Here is a 17,366-nt window from a genome sequence, read left to right as displayed (position 1 = left end):
TATTTCTGAAACCATATTTAATGTAATGGTGCGTGAACTCTTCTGAAACGTCAAATATGAGAGGCTTTAAAGAATTGGTACCACACTTCCTCCCTATAATATTCAAAATCAAATACAGTAAAACCTTGGATTGCAAGTAAGTTGTTCTGCGAGCGTTCCACAAGACGAGCAAACATTTCTAATAAATTGTAACTTGATAAATGAGCGACGTCTTGTGACACGCGTAGTACGTGACGCCGAATGTCACGTGATCACAACTGAGGCAGTGGTTGTTCTCTGTCTCTCTCTCTCTCTCTCTCACTATGGGATTGTGGGTAATCACCTCCCATGCTCGGATGCTCGGTCTCAGGCTGTGGTGTTTGGCAGAAATCAGTGATTTTTCAGAACGTTGGAAGGTGCCCACGACTGGCACTAATGTATTTGTTGTCACCTCAAAGCACCTGTGGACAGTCCTTTGCTTTTCCAGACAAGAGTGAGCTTACGGATGAATGCTTGCTTCATTCTAGGTCGGGCTGCCTGCAGATATAGACCCTTTCCTCTGCCACACTATTGCCGGTTACACGAAATACAGTGTATGACAAGAGTTTATTAATACTGCACTGTAGTCAACATCCATGTGAGCATATATAATGGCCCCCATGCAGTAAAGGGTTGAAAAGAAAGGAGGTGAGAAGACGATTACAGGAGAAGTTAAGAAGGAAATCATTGACAAGTACGAATGAGGTATGCAAGTGGCCAGCATTGCAAGACTTTATAAGAAGCCTGGATTGACCATTTGCACAACATTAAAGAAGAAAGAAGAAAGAAGGGGGCTAGGCGCAGCCAAAGGAGTCACGAGAATATCAAAGCAACGGCCACATGTTCTGGAAGATGTAGAAAAGTTGCTTCTGGTTTATACAAATGAGAAGCAACTAGCAGGGGACACTGTGACCGAGAACTTTATCTGGGAGAAGGCGAAGGCCTTGTACACCGACCTTGTAAGTAAACTGCCAGGTACGTCAACGGAAAATAAAGGCTGCAAGGCAAGATGGTTTGATAACTAAGAGGAGAAGTGGCATCCACGTTGTTGTGAGGCATGGTGAGGCTGTGAGTTCAGATGCTAAGGCAGCTGAGGTGTTTACCACCGAGTTCCAGAAGCTCATGGTTTCCAAGCATTACCTGAAGGAGCAAGTTTTTAACTGCGACGGGATGGCGTTTTTGGGGGGGAGAAAGATGCCAAAGAGGACCTACATTACAGAAGAGAATGAAATGTCCAGTCACGAACCCATGAAAGACTGTCTCACCCTCTCGTGCTAACGCAAGCCAGGAGTTCAAAGTCAAGCCCCCAGTCGTGTATCATTCAGAGAATCCATGAGCCTTCAAGAAATGAAGGTGCATGGGGTGGATGGGTGGCTCAGTCAGTTTAGCATCTGACTTCGGCTTAGGTCATTATCTCACAGTTCATGAGTTCAAGCCCCACATCAGGCTCTGCTGACAGCTCAGAGCATGGAGCCTGCTTAGGATTCTGTCTCCCTCGCTCTCTGCCCCTCCCCTGCTTGTGCTCTCTCTCTCTCTCTCTCATGCTCTGTCTTCCCAAAATAAATAAACATTAAAAAAAAAAAAAGAAATGCAATGTGCAGAAGAGCCAGTTAAACGTTATGTGGAGGGTCCAACAGCAAGGCTTGGGTCACTTGTATCTTGTTCGATTAGTGGATCAACGAGGTCTTGGGTCCTGCAGTGAAGAAATATCTTTCTGAAAAGAATCTGCCACTCAAAGCCTTGCTGGTCATGGATAATGCTCCTACTCATCCTCCAGGCTTTGAGGATGACTTACTGGAGGAGCTCGAGTTCATTAAGGTCAAGTTCCTTCCTCCCAACACCACTCCGATCCTCTAGGCCATGGACCAGCTGGTCATTTTGTACTTTAAAAAGCTTTACACCAGAGCATTATTTCAGCGATGCTTCGAGGTGACCGAAGGAACAAACCTTTCCCTCTGAGAGTTTTGGAAAAGTCATTTCCACATCGTGAACTGCCTCAAGGTCATCAATAGAGCATGGGATGGGGTCACCAAGAGAACCCTCAATTCTGCTTGGAGAAAACTGTGGCCTGATTGTGCTCTTGGGCATGACGTAGAGGGGCTTGCACATGAACGGGAGCCACCAGTTGTCGATGAGATTGTGTCCTTGGGGAAGACCATGGGACTGGAGGTGAATGAGGATGACATTTGGGAGCTGGTGGAGACACATGGCCTGGAGCTGACCACCGACACACTGCCGGATCTGCATCGCAAGCAACCCCAAGAGGTTACGGAGGAGATCTTGTCTGCAGGGGAGGGGGAGGAAAAGGCAGAGGAATCCCTCACTTCGAACGAGATTAGGGAGAGGTATAAAATGTGGGAAACAGTGCAAATTTTATAGAAGAGCACCACCCAAACAAGGCCGTAGCAGTGCAAGCAATGAATTTGTTTAACGACAATGCAATGTCACATTTCCTCAAAATCCTCAAAAGGAGGCAAAAGCAAATGTCATTGGATAGTTTCCTTATTAAAGTCGCACAGAAAAGAAAAAGATGCCATTGAGCCAATCCACAGCAATGATTCCATTAGCAACAGTGAAACCTGTCCTACACAATCACCCTCCTCCGTCTTGTCTCCCTCACACCAGCCACGGAGGTTTTCAAAGGTAAGTGGAATTAATTAATTTCTTTTTCTATATATGTTGCATTTTCTTTATTATTTTAAATTATGTTACAGTATTGTCATAATTTTTATGTGAATATTTTTGGACTGTGGAATGAATCATCTGAGTTTCCATTTCTTACGGGGAAATTCGCCTTGATGTACAAGTGCTTTGGATTACAAGCATGTTTCTGGAACGAATTATACTTGCAAACCAAGGTTTACTGTAATTCCGATCCAAACCTAGAGTTGGCTGCCTGAGTTTACTCTTTGGTGCCTGGAATGTTTCCACAGTCATCGTTTGCTTTCATTATTTTATTTATTCACCACCCCAACTCTTCCTGATAAAAGCTGCTTTACACGTTTTCAGGGTCTCATTCAGATGCTACTACCCTCTCAAACAAAAGTGTCGTGACCTGGCTTGCCACCTTGGTCCCTGGAGCTGAGCCCCACCCTCCATCACTGTGATGCTTCTAGACCTTTTATCGTCCTCACATCTTAGACTTTGTACTCTGGTATTCAAACAATGGTGCTTGTATATTTTCTTCCTTTCTAGACTACCAGCTCTTTTGAGAATAGGGAATTTTTAGGCTCATTTTTATAACCTCAGGGAAGACGGGAGTTTTCCACTTAGTACATATTTAATGAATTGAATTGAATGAAAAAACAAAAAACAAACAAACAACTCAGCATCACTCTTTCTCTGAATCAATACCTCGGGAACAGAAATGATGATGGTCTATCCAGAGTCAAATGTCCTCACCTGCAAGGACTCCAGGTCTCAGTAATCCTTTTTTTATTATAATGTTTTTTAATGTTTATTTTTGAGAGAGAGAGAGGAAGACACAGGGTCCAAAGCAGGTTCCAGGCTCTGAACTGTCAGCACAGAGCCTGATGTAGGGCTTGAACCCACGAACCATGAGATCATGACCCGAGCCGAGGTCTGATGCTCAACCAACTGAGCCACCCAGGCGCCCCAAGGTCTCAGTAATTCTTTTGAAGGATGTTTATTTCCAAATGGAATCAACCTAGTTTTCTTCCTCCCTAATTATGTGCTCATTATAAAATATCCAAACTCTACAGGAAAATATAAAGTTAAAATCATCTGTAAGTTATTTCAGTAAGACAATAAATATTTTTGTTTATATTTTCTTTAATTTCATTCCATGAAAAAAACCCAAAGTAGTTCTAATACTAATGACTCTTTTAAAAAAGTCAGTATTCAGTGGAGCAATTTCCAAATTGCTTTGTATTATGGAATATTTCAGACATATAACGCAATTGAGAGAATAATACATGAGACACCCTGGTCTCTCTACCACCCAGCTTATCAAATTAAACAAAAATATGGGGCTGAGGTGCCCTGGTACCTCTCCCCAGCAATCTCTCTTCTGAAGTCAGTTTATTATTCCTACACATCTTCAGACTTTTTAAAACATATGTACGTATCTCTAAGCAACACGGAGAATTATTTCCTATTTAAAAGTATTCGTAGGGGCGCCTGGGTGGCTCAGTCAGTTGAGCGTCCAACTCTTGATTTCAGCCTAGGTCATGATCTACTGGTTCGTGTGTTTGAGCCCTGAGTTGGGCTCTGTGCTGACAGTGTGGAGCCTGCTTGGGATTCTTTCTCCCTCTCTTTCTTCTCCTCTCCCGCTCGTGGGCTCTCTTTCTCAAAATAAACATCCAATAAAAAAAAAAAAAGTATCTGTAGATGGGATACTATGTTTATCCTCCTGAACTGTTTTCCAGAGCAGTTCACTGACACACTGTTCCACTGTTATTTATCGCCCCCCCCCCCATTTATCTTTTGTCCTGTTGATGCAGAACTGGTTATTTCCCGTAGTTTGTTATCTTGTACGATAACGTGATGAATGGATCTTTCGAGCAAGAATTTCTGTGGGGGGCACACTAGGAATAGAAGTGATTGGTATCACCTTACATGCACTCTTCACTTTGACTCTCCCCTTGCCAATTAAACAGGACGAGAGTCAGATGTTTGAGGCCCCCATTCATTTGGCATTAGCTTCACATAAATCAAGCACAAGCTCGTAGAAGACGTCGCCACTCTTTATTCAAGAAATTTAAATTTTAAAATTTCGAGAAGATCCTCAAATCACTGGCACCTGCAAGATGTCAGACACACCTCTTCAGAAGACGGTAAGCACTGGACTGTGCTGTTGGGGACAGCAGCCCGTGGTCAGTGGCGACCAGCAGATGGGTGCCGTGGCTGTGTCATCACAGAAGCCCCGTCGAGGCGGGGCAGCCCAGGGCAGGTGTTGGGTTCATCCTGGGAACTCTGGGGCGAGCACAGGGTTTGGAAGGTGCCGGTCGGCATGGCCCGAGATGCCAGTTCAAGGCCCCGGTGGGTCTGTCTGTCATAAACAAGGGCCACCCCCCGAGCGGTGTGGGCGCAGCTCGGCACTTCTCAGGGAGCGTGGCCCTCAGACGTGAGGGACACATCCTACAGGGGAGGAGCTCTGAACCGCTGTCATGGCCAGTCATCTGGCGCTCTGTGGACGGGAGCCTCTGTCAACCGACATCCTGGAAAAGGCAGTCCGGGGGTGTGAGCATCAGGACTCTCAAGTGACTTCTGACCTGACCCTGTTTACACGTCCAGCATCACTCCTTGCTTCTACTTCTAAAAGTGGTGATACAGGAATTAATCCTCAGCTAACCAAACGATGGCACAGACTGACAGGAAAACTTCATTCTGGGACGATATCACATCAGAGTTTAAAATAACCCTGAGACGACCTGGAGGACCACAAGCAGAGGGTCAGCAGCCGTGTGTGAGGCGTGTGGTTTCCCAGCTGGATGACGCCCAGCACAGGGCAGGGCTTCGTTTACGGACTTTTCATCTTTGTGCCAAGACTGAGCGAACTGAATCTGCCAGAGCTGAATTGGAGAATCCTCCTTCAAGTCCAGCTGGAGCAGCCAGAATATTCCAATGCTCCTTGTGAGATGAACTCTAGAATGTTCCGAGGCTCCTTGGGAGATGAACTCCTGGGGAAAAGATTTTTTTTTTTTTTTTTCCAGATAGGAAGTGTGGATGAGAAGCCAGGACACTGGCTTCTAATCCTATTTCTGTAATCGATTTACTTGTCTGACTTTGAGCAAGTTTCTATCTCTGCATTTGGGGGGGGGTCCCTTTGTAACAATGTGATCCTCTTGTCCCAAAAAGATTGGAGCCAAGCATGATGCCTCAGGTGGGAACAAAACCAGTAAGCCAACTTAACAAATTCATCAAATATTAGACACTGTGGGGCGCCTGGATGGCTCAGTCGGTTGAGCACCTGACTTTGGCTCAGGTCATGATCTCATGGTTTGTGAATTTGAGCCCCGTGTCAGGCTTACTGCTGTCAGCACAAAGCCTGCTTTGGATCCTGTGTCCCCGCGCCTCATCTCTGCCCCTCCCCTGCTCATGTGTGCTCACGCTCTCTGTCTCTCTCAAAAATAAATACTAAAAATATTTCTTTAATGTTTATTTATTTTTGAGGCAGAAAGAGACAGAGCATGAGCAGGGGAGGGCAGAGAAGGACAGAGACACAGAACCTGAAGCAGGCTCCAGGCTCCGAGCTGTCAGCAAAGAGCCTGATGTGGGGCGCAGACTCACAGGCCGTGAGATCACGACCTGAGCCAAAGTCAGATGCTTAACCGACTGAACCGCCTAGGTGCTCCTCAAAAATAAACATTTAAAAAAATATATTGGACATTGTCACCTGACTTTCTGAGCTAAAATCTTAATTTTTTTTTTTTAACGTTTATTTATTTTTGAGACAGAGAGAGACAGAGCATGAACGGGGGAGGGGCAGAGAGAGGGAGACACAGAATCCGAAACAGGCTCCAGGCTCTGAGCCATCAGCACAGAGCCCGATGCGGGGCTTGAACTCACGAACCGCGAGATCATGACCTGAGCCGAAGTCGGACGCTTAACCGACTGAGCCACCCAGGCGCCCCAACTGAGCTAAAATCTTAATGGCTTGATCGTGAAGAAAAAAACGAGCAAACAAAGGAAACCATTCTAGTTTAGAAGAACTTATGACCAATGAACACTTAGACAGTTGTCTCTAAAAGACAAAGGAAGGCTGCCATCAAAGGCTGTCACCCACGAACATTGCTGATCACTGGTTACAAACGTTAAAAGGATTTCTCCAAGGTGTATATTCACACTTTGCAGACAGACCGATTTGTGTTGCTCAAGTGAGCTATGCATGGAGGGGAATTTTTTAGCAGTAGTGAAAAAAAACAAAACAAAACAAAACAGGACATACGAAATAAGCCTGCAAGTGACCTGGATTTTTTTTCCAGGAAAAAAGATGCAGCGTCCAACGTTAGTTTTTCTTTAACGTGTTGGCGGCTTGCTGGTGACCTCTGCAGAGTCGTTGTCCATGGTGAACTGTCCCTAAGTGGTACAGGTGGTGGTGGTGAGTGGCAGGGTGGAGGCTGGAGGTGAGCAGAGAGAAGTTCTGCTTTTTCCAGGGCCCCAGGAAGCCCCAGACCACTGATCGGTGGAGCCGATCCGACCCATGCCAGCCACGCCCCACCCCTACATGAAGCACCTGAAATGATGTGGACTGTGGTGGGAAATCCCTGAACAACGTGTGAGCAAGAGAGTCTACAGGGGCAGTGGGGGGGCAGGGGGGAGGGGTAGGCGGGGACTGGCTCTGGCTATTTCTCCTTTGAACCAGAAGTCAGCCAGTGGTTGGGAAGAGGCACTTTGAGATGGGGAAAGTCTAATCAAGATAACAAGGCTATAACCAGCAGGAAAAATGGACCCGTGGTCCAGCTCACCTCAAAGTCTCTGTAAGACTGCAAAGACAAGTATCCAAATCTGAGACGCGGATAAAATGAAGCTCTGGTCCAAATGCAGGAGGGAGACTTCCTACCAGTCCCATCAATCACTAAGTGGTCGCCACTTTGCCAGGGAGGGTGGGGGACAAACAGCCAGTCTCAGAACGGCCCTCTATACCTACACAGGGAGGACCCATCCTCTGGAAATTCTCCACCCAGTGCCTCGTGGCAGGAGCAAGCCTGCTTAGTAATTCTTCCTGCTCTGAACCCAGCAGCTGATAAAGGAAGGCAATGTGGACAAAAGCAGAGAAGAAATACATTTACGGTATATTTAGAAAATTTACCGTAACATTTGTTAACAAACCACAGAGTACTGAAAAGAGAAAGGATTCCACAGACCAGGGCTCCAAAGGTTTTAAAGCATAAAAGTCCCTTCTTTTTTTTTTTTTTTTTAAGTTATTTAATTTGAGAAAGAGAGAGAGAGAAAAAGTATGAGCAGGGGAGGGGCAGGGAGAGAGGAGAGAGCGAGAATTCCAAGCAGGCTCCACACTGTGAGCTTGGAGCCCTCCCGATGTGGGGCCTGAACTCACAACTGTGATATCATGAACTGAGCTGAAGACAGACACTTACTTAACTGACTGAGCCACCCAGGCACCCCTAAAGGTTCCTTCTAAAATAAAAAAAAAAATGCAGTGTCCCTATGGCAGTACTTTTAATATCTATTGACTCAGAAGACATACAGTGATATAAAGAATTCAGTAATACGCTAACATTCATTTTATCTTACTGATCTCAAGGACATCTATGCACACTTGCAAATCAGCAGTAGACAAGCACGTGACATTCTGTATTGAGTCTACACAGGGTTCCTGGGCGGGACCTGCCTTCAAGGACCTCGTGTAGTAGTTCTGGGTACCACGTGGAGGAAGCTGAAGGCTGGGAGAGGGAAGGTAATGTAACCCCACTTGAACCAGCCAGCTAGTGGTTGAGAATCTCCTCCCACTGCCAGGGATCCTCTCTCTGGGGGACCCTGGGGTCTTTCCTTGCACGGAGTAGGTAAGCCCGGACTAGGGTGGGGAGAAACCAGCTCTCTGTGCAGTGACAGAATATTCTGATGGACAGGTCTGTGCTTTCTCTCCGCGCTCCCTTGTACCTAACCCTTCCTCAGCCAGCCAGACATCCATGTTGCCTCAGGGGGAACTCGTATTATTAAAGTAGGGCTAGAAAGACAAAGAAGTATTATGCTTTTTTCCTTCAGAGTAGGTTCTGAAAGCCCTTGCTTCAGGAACAAGTTTTGGATGCCAACGCTTTTGATTTATAAGAGAGGAAGGCTTGCAGAAAGGGAGGGCTCCAAAGATACCTAGAGAAAAACACCCCAGAAAGGCCAGGGTTGACCTGTCCCTAGGACACCTGTGTTGCGAGAGGCGTGGCGAGCGGTACAGAATAACCCAGGAGACTGGAGGACCCATGTGTAAGGAGAGCAGTGAACACTGAGAAGCAGGCCTGCACCTGCTTTGTCTTTATCACACTGGGAGCCCATGCTTGCTAGAACCTTGTGGCCACTCAGGGGCACGTCATGCATGCTAAGGCCATATTCTCTGAGGGCCTCCCGCCAGCAGACCTGCCTATGGCCGTGGGTCCTCCGCAGGATGCCTGCCTGTGCCCCGAGGCAGACTACCCCGTAGGACCTCCTCATGTCGAAGACCCAGGGAATCTCGTGCACTCCCTCCAGAGGGTGGATGCCCCAGCATCTTGTTCCTGTACTTGGGAGGGGCACATCTGACCATCCAGAGGATGGTACCCGATTTCCCGATAAGGGCATTTGGGGCCATTTTTGCCCCCTAAGAGGCAATAGAATGCAAGAGAAAAAGCGTGGAAGCCCCGAGTTTGCATCCTGGCCCTGCCGTGTTCCACAGCCAAATTATACTCAAGACTCAGTTTCTCATTCAAGAATGGGGAGAAAACTTCACGCCTCCTGCTGTTTCTGAAAAGATCAAGTGGACAGGTGACGTGAAGGCTTTCAGGGAACTAGAAAATGCGAATCAACTGTTAGCCGCTGCTCCTTTGAAAACCTAAGCACTGCCTGTAAAATACTTCGACCACATATTAAGCAGACATATCTGGAGTAGCGCTTTCAGGTAAGGTTTATTGTGCCTAATATTTTTTTAAAAACGTGGAACACTGTCTTAAAATTCTTCTGACCACTTATTTCAGTCAAAGACCGAGAGATAGGGATGTGTTATATGAAAGAACTCTTGAGATAAATAATTGTTTCTATGGAAGAATGAGAATGAATCAAATAAGTCTGAGATAGAAAGAGATGTTTGGAGAGAGGAGGACCTTAAACGCATAAGGATGCTGTGCTCAACCAGAGTCTCTCCTTAATTACCCGGCCATAAAGGAGCCTTAAAACTATGTGATAATGGAGAAAGGCAGGGTTTCCATCAGCCCACAGCTCAGTGTGCACCTGCGTCCAGGGGAGCTGGGTGAGCAGGGACAGGGAGCCGGCTTCGCTTCCAGTGGGCACTCGCCGTCAGCACGGACACGAGGCAGAGAGGCCACGGAGGCCACCCCTCCACTCGGCCAAGAAGGGCCCAAGATCCAGCTCCTGTCTGCCCACCTTGTCGGGGCCATCTTCTGATGCTTCCGGTCCCCCGACAACCCGTGAGGCAGGACACAGGCAAGAGCGGGCAAGTGCAGGACCTGAAGCCAAAAGGCTGAACTTTGAATCCTGGGTCTGCTCCTTGCTGGCTACGTAACTCTTTGGGCACATTACTTAACCTCTTGCTCTCTCCAGTTGCAAAGTGGGAAGAGCCACGGTTGGTACTAGTTTCCTTTTGCTGCTGCAACAAATTACAAAAGACTTACAGTTTAAACAACACAAATTTGTTATTTGAGAGCAGCGGGTGTTTGAAAGTGCACAGTGGCAGGAGGGCTCCTGGAGGCTCTGGGGAGAGTCTGTATCCTTGCCTTTTCTGGCTTCTGGTGGCTGCCTGCACGCCTCGCTCACAGCTCTTCCTCCAACTTCAAAGCCAGCAGCCTAGCACGGTCCAATCCCTCTGGCACTCCCGTCCTTTCATAAGGACATTGAGCGGGCTGGGGGGAGCCCAACATGGGGCTCCATCCCCCGACCCTGAAATCAGGACCTAAGCCAAAACCAAGGAGAGTGAGATGCTTACCCGACTGAGCCACCCAGACGCCCCTGCATCTCAAGATTCTTAATCACATCTGCAAAGTCTCTTTTGCTCTGTAAGGTAACATATCCACAGGTTCCGGTGTGGCCATCTTCGGGGGCGGGGGGGTGTTATTTTTCCTACAACAATAGTTGTCAAGGAATAAATACTTAATATTAGACACTTAGAGCCTGGCTTTAAGTAAGCACTCAAAATGTGTTAGTTGCTGTTATTATTATTTGCCTGGGCAAAACCTCTCAGCCTTGAAAGTCTTCCCCGTTCATTAGCTGTGACCCAACCCTTTCATCTGGCCAAGTCCCGAGACCTCCTTCTGGAAGCCTCTCCTGACCTAGACTGGGTTGGGGGTCCTGCTGGATTCAGGTTCTTAATTTTGTGTTGTGTTTTAATCATCCATTTCTTCCAGTAGCTTGTAAATTCTTTAAGACCCGAGACCTCTGTTTTACTCACGTCTGTGTTCCTGCCTGCTGGCACAGTAGCACTTACTCAAGGACGAAGGGCCCTTCCTGACTCCCTGGCAAGTGAGGGTGGATGCTGGTTCACGAGCTCCCAGGGGTGCTCAGAACCGTGGAGCTCCTGCATCCTGCCACAGGGGAGCCAAGGGGATTGGAGGGGCGGGGTGGGGGAGTCTGTATTTTGGGGTCATCGTGCTCTGCACAGACGCAGTTCTTTAGGGCAAGTGGCTGGTTTCCCCATCAGTGAAGCACTCTTGCGAAAAGCGTGGAAAGATCCACGCTCAGCCTGGAAAGGAAAGCTGGGCTCCTGCAGGTGTCTCGGTCTCATGGTGTTTGTGGAAAGTCACTGTCACACAGCCCCAAGGGGGGTGGGGGTGGGGCAGGCTGGCACAGGAGACGGTCTGGAAAGGCTCAGCTAGTTTGGGTTTTCTGATACATGGAAGGATGACCCGAGAAGTCATCTGCTTTGGTGGTTTATAAGACTTAAAACAGATTCCCTGGCCCTGGCTCAGAACTGCCGAGTAAGAATATGCAGGGGTGAGGGGGTATTTCTGCAAACTACCCAAAGTCATTCTGCTATGCCGCCAGGTTGGGGAGCCACTGATGGATCTTCCCCGAATTTTCCAGACAAGCCTGTGCTACAAATACATGGTTCCGAAAACAAGTGCGTAAAACCGGAAGGCACGGCCAGGGCGGCCCATCGTTATGCAAACGTGCTCTTTACCCACCGGGCCACACAGCACGAATACCCAGCTGTGTCTTCTAACCTACCTGGATCTCCTTCCTCTGGTTAGCCCCCAGGTCTTCAAGAAGTGGGGGTCTTTGATGTGGCCTCTGAGGGGCGCCCTCTAAGGTGACGCCACTGCTCATGGGCTCCAACTCTCTACTGCCTGCACTCGGCACCTGGTGCATCTGGAGCCACTCGGCTCACCAGGCCAGTTGCCGGAGCGGTGGGCATCCACAAAACAGGGAGAGCCTCGTGCTGTGCGTTATTTTGCCACGCGTCTCTTCCTCCGCCTTGAGTTATACTACCAAACGCTCCTTTTTGTAAAATGCAGCTTCCTCACAGGCGGGGGTTGGGGGAGGAGACAAGGGGAGAAGACCCTTGCCCCGTCAAGGCAGGCAGCTGGGCGTGAATAATCAGTGGGTCAATCACACGTTCACCTGCTTCCACTTTCCTTGCCTCCACACGCACGACACAAGTTCAATTCACGGCCTTGATCTTGGTCTTAATCTTGGATCCATACTGAGTCCTTCCATAAGCAGCTTATTTAAAATCTACAATGGCCCTTCCCTGGAGTTCTTTCTTTATCTCCCTTCCTTGTTCTAGTTTTCTCCCCAGCATTCACTCACATCTTAAATGCTTACTTATTAACTTACGCATTGAAATTACCTTTGATTTTCAGGCTTATTATTACTGGCCTGATCCTTCCACCAGAATGGAAATTCTATGAGCGCAGGGATATTTTTTTGTCTTCCCCTCCGCTGCCCACTGATGGTTCCCCCCGCACGTCAAAAGCACAGCAAGGAAAAGTCAGTCGGACAGACAGAGTGAGGAACTGTGAGGAAAAAAGACAGAAAACCCCACCACGGGGCGCATTTCACAGAGGACAGAGGTCCAACGAGAAGGCAGAGCAGGAAGAACCAGGGGAAAGCCGAGAGAGGCCGGGGGCCCTGGATCAACGTGTCAGTTGCCATGGTTACTGTGAAGGAAGGCCTGGGCCCTGCCCTCCCGCCTCAGGCCGCCGGAGCTGGGGGGTAGGTAGAGGGTGACCAGGTTTGGCAGAAGCATAAAACAAAAACTCACCCTGGGAGAGGCACGCTCTCACCGAAGGCTCATAAACTGTAATCCCCGCCATCCACATGCGGCGGGAGGCGGTGCGGTGGGCATCGGATCAAATTCGCGAGCGTTAGGGGGACAAAGAGATCATAAACAAGAGACAGAGCTGTGCCTGGACACAGAAAGAATGAGTCATCCAGGGGAGCGTGGTGGTGGCGGCAGCTGGCTGTGGCCTCCCAGAGACTGGCAGCCGAGCATCGTCAGGGGCCGCCGGCCAGGCGGTCCCTTCCGAGGGAGGCCAACACGTGTAAACCTGCGGCAGAAAGAGCCTGCATTTCACAGCATCGTTTTTTGTGTCGGCCCAAACTTCACATCTGTTCTCTGAAGCCTCCCTACTGTGTCTACCATGACTCAGAACCCCCCCACCCCACCCCGGAGCTGTCTCCCCTGGCCCCTGCATGGATACCTGACCCCCCAACCCCACCCCAGCCCGGGCTGTCTCCCCTGGCCCCTGCATGGCTACCTGACCCCCCGAGCCCACCCCAGCTGTCTCCCCTGCCCCCCACATGGCTACCTGACCCCCCCACCCCTACCCTGGGCTGTCTCCCTTGCCCTCCCCCGCCCCTCACATGGCTACCTGGCTCCCAGCCCCTCTCTGCCATAAGCCGGCCTTCTGTTCCACGTGGGCGGGACCTCCTCACCTGCCACGTCTCACTCTCTCTCCCCACGTGCCCAGCCCGCTCCCCCCTTCCACTCACTAAACCAGGTCATGTTGTCACCCTGGGCCACCCAGGCGCAAGCCTCTCCCTGCCCCCCCCCCCCCCCCCCCCCCCCCCCCCCCCCCCCCCCCGGTCAGACAGCAGTGCCGACTGATGCGAGGGCCTGGGCATCCTGGGGCCAACTGCAGCCGAGTCTTAACGCCCCACATCTCCAGCCTTCTTCCTCTGACCCGCCCCACACAGGCCCCCCCCCTCCCCCCGCTGAATCCCGCCTCTGCTGAACTGCCCGGGATCCCCACTGGTCCCAGAACAGACTCCCACAGCTCAGTTGACAGTCCTCCTAACTGGGCTCGGGACACCTTTTCCTCTTCTCTGCCTGCACGCCCCCAACTCTGAGCCTCTGCACATGCTGGTCCCTCTGCCTGGAAAGCCCTTGCTCACTTGTGTGGGTTGGAAAAAAATCTCGCTCAGCTTTCCGGGGCCTCGGCTGTCAGGCCCTTCCTGCAAGCGCTGCTCTTGGGAGGAATGAATGTTCCTGTTATCACCGCTCGCACAGCACGGCTGTCACGGCATTAATCCAGGGGCAGACGGGTTGTTTTCACACCTCTATCCCTCCTAGATTATGAGTACTCTCAGGTCCTTACTCATCCTTAAATTGTCAGTGCCTGAAATACCTGCTCACATGTTCATTAAATGAACGTCTTAGAAACACATGGCTTCTGCACAATCTCGTAGGAACGTATCTACGGCTCTGAGTCACACACATGCACGGAAAGGGGCCTTCCGCCTGATGAAGATGGCTTACAGCAGTAACGCACAGGAAAACCAGGGACAGGCAGGCAACCCCGGGAAGCCAGGTCATGGCGTGGATCGGCGGACCTCCGCGATGACAAATCCCGTGACAAAGACAGTTTCTGCCTAGTAAAAAAGTGTGCCTGGGTCCAGGCCAACGACTTAGTTCCGCTGCTGCTGACTATGGCGAAGTTCTAGCGCGAGGAGAGGGTTTGGAGAGAAGCTGGGAGGAATCTGACCCATCAGGGGGGACAGCGGACCTGGGGTGTGAGGGCTGCTACTCCTGATGCAGGACACACAGGGCTTGTGTCCAGTCCCTTTGCAGCAGTTCTGAGAATGCAGAGCCCCAGAAAGATTGCACAGCAGTGCGGACACGGCAAGCCCAGAGAGATCGGCAGGAAAGAGCCCCAAACTCCCCAATTCTGCAAGGTCAACCACCTGGGGGAGAACAGCACCGACACACCAAGCTCTGACTGGAAGGGGCAATGAGGTGAAGCCACTCAAGACAGGGACAGGGTAACAGGGTGGTGGACCCAGAGTGGGGTCTACCCGGGTACCCAGAGTGAGCAGAAGGCTCCAGTGACCGTATCTCTGCTAGGTAAAATTCAGCTGAAGAAGAGACTACATGATGCTAACGAAGGCCAATTTACGTATCTATACCTCACCTCGTTCCAGAAAAAATTCGGCGGCTGACATCACTGTCACTGTCCCTCTGTTATTTTCCTTAAGGTTCAAAGCTTTCGGATTCTCCACTCAGGCTCTGTCATCGTCCGCTCTTGGCCACACTCCGTACTCACCACTGCCCTTAAGTTCAGGAGCCTGGGTCTTTCCATCCTCATGACACCTGCTTCCTCTTCTAGGTACCCTTAAACATACACTTGTACTCTCACATCATCTGTCTCTTTAACCAGGACGGAGCCCTCCCTCATCCATGTGGCCCCACAGGTGTCGGGGGTAAACAAACATCTCCAGACCCCTGGAGCCCCGCGGTTGTAAGTGAAGTTAACCGGGGTTCAGGGAAAACAGAATTTTCCCCAAATTAATGAACAGAAACTAAAACCAAATAGGGGTTCTCACGCTTGTTCGGCATAACACAGGATTGGGACTCCAGGCTCCACCGAGGAAAGGTCCCGCTGGCAATCTTGAAGGGGGTTCAGATCATACCACCCCCAAATGGGCCACTTTGGCATAAGGGCTGTTTTGAGCGGAAGGCAATTAAGAAACAGCAGACACAGAAGGCATTCTCCGGCCTCGCCCTTTCCACCTAAAAGCAAGACATGCATTTCCTTTTGTGAAGGTGTTCTTGCCTTCCATCTCCCACACTAGAAGGAAGAAAATCACCATTATCACTGGAGAGATAATGTTGGCACCAAGATGTATCAGCACAAGGAAATCTTGCTAAAGTAACTCTTATCTTCTATAAGTTTTTTTCCATGTATTTATCTTCCCACAATTTACTGCCCCTAGAACCCCTAACCCCTTTTTCCCTTTGTCTTGTCACTTTCCCATAACTCATCTCCCTTTGTTAAAACAGTATATAAGCTCTCAGGCCTAATTGCTTCTTCCGGTTTTCTCTTCTTTCCTGTGAAGCTCCTGTGTGCACGTAGAACAAACTTTTTCTCCCGTTAATTTGGCTCTTTTCTCCTGTTAATCGCTCCTGTTGTCAGTTTAATTCACAGGCCCCAGTCACTAAATCTAAAAGGCTGGAGGAAAAGCTTTTTTTCCTTCTGGCCATATTAGAATGGGTTCTGCTGTTTGACCTGGAAAGCAGACCCTGCTGTATGAGGAGTGTGCAGTGGGGTAGTCAGCAAATGCAGGCTGCCCCAGCCTATATGCTGCCGGATCTCTGTCCCCCCTGCGTCCAACATCCCAGGGACCAAGGATGAAGCACTGTCACCCACTGTCTGCCATCCCTGTCTCTGCCTCTCCAACAGTTTCCAGAACCTGAGCCACAGAGCCGGCTGGGCCACTGCTGAGGCCGCCGTCAGCAACTTCCATACGCGGCTCTGCTTTCTACCCTCTTTCAATATTCCCTTGCTTTTTCCTTTCTGTTTCAAATTCCATTTCTCCTACGTGGACCTTCACTCTCACACAGTGCTTTTGGTAAAGATCTCTCAATTTTAATAGTTGTGTGATAACCATAAGTAAATACAGTCGAATTTGGGTGGTAGGCCTATTGCGACACATGTATTTTTCATATCAACACCTTGTGCTGTGGTTGTAAAGATGTTCTAATATGAATTTTGGGAGCAATATAAATGTTTCCCTTTTTCCTACTGCTATCTCCCTGCCCCTCTTCCTTCGGTGGTGACCCTAGGCAAAGGGTAGAAGAGAAGCCCCCACAGTAGCAAATTAGACATGAAAGCCAGGAGGAAACACAGGCACTAAGGAGAACTGCAGACAAGCACAAACCAGGTGCGGGTTCGTAGACCCAGGGTGGTTGCTCGTGTTGTGCACGCGATCACTGGCGGGGGAACCCACCTGGCCCCAGAGGGATGCTTACAGCATTTCTTCTACCTCTTCTTCCTCAGCCTCTCAGCACACACCCCGCTAGGGCGAGCCAACCCAGCCACCCAGGGTGAAATGGTTAGAGAAATCCAAGAGAGGAAGAAATCCGCTCTTTTGTCAAGAGAGCGCATGCGTCGTCCCTGGGCGTGGCTCTCCACGCACACCACCGTTTCTTCTCTTCCAGTTGTCTCAACGGCTCCCCCGGCTCCCCCTTCGTATTTGTATAAGCTTTTCCTTGGTCACCACCACCCACCGAACACCCTGCCATAACACTCCTGGACAGTTTTTGTTTGTTTTGCTAAAGAGAAACCTTGCGGGTATGGCGTGAAGGTTACATGAGATCATCCATGTGACTCACGGACTCGAAGCCTGGTCCTCCCTCCCTCCACCCCGAGGCCGGCTAACCTGGGCTCCCTCCCGGGGATCGCCCTCTGAGGTTGGGCCATTGGTGACTTGCTTGCAGACACGCGGGA

The sequence above is a fragment of the Prionailurus viverrinus genome, chromosome D2 (genome assembly GCF_022837055.1).
Source record: "Prionailurus viverrinus isolate Anna chromosome D2, UM_Priviv_1.0, whole genome shotgun sequence".
NCBI classification, from domain to species: Eukaryota; Metazoa; Chordata; class Mammalia; order Carnivora; family Felidae; genus Prionailurus; species Prionailurus viverrinus.
This window is presented reverse-complemented; position numbering follows the sequence as displayed.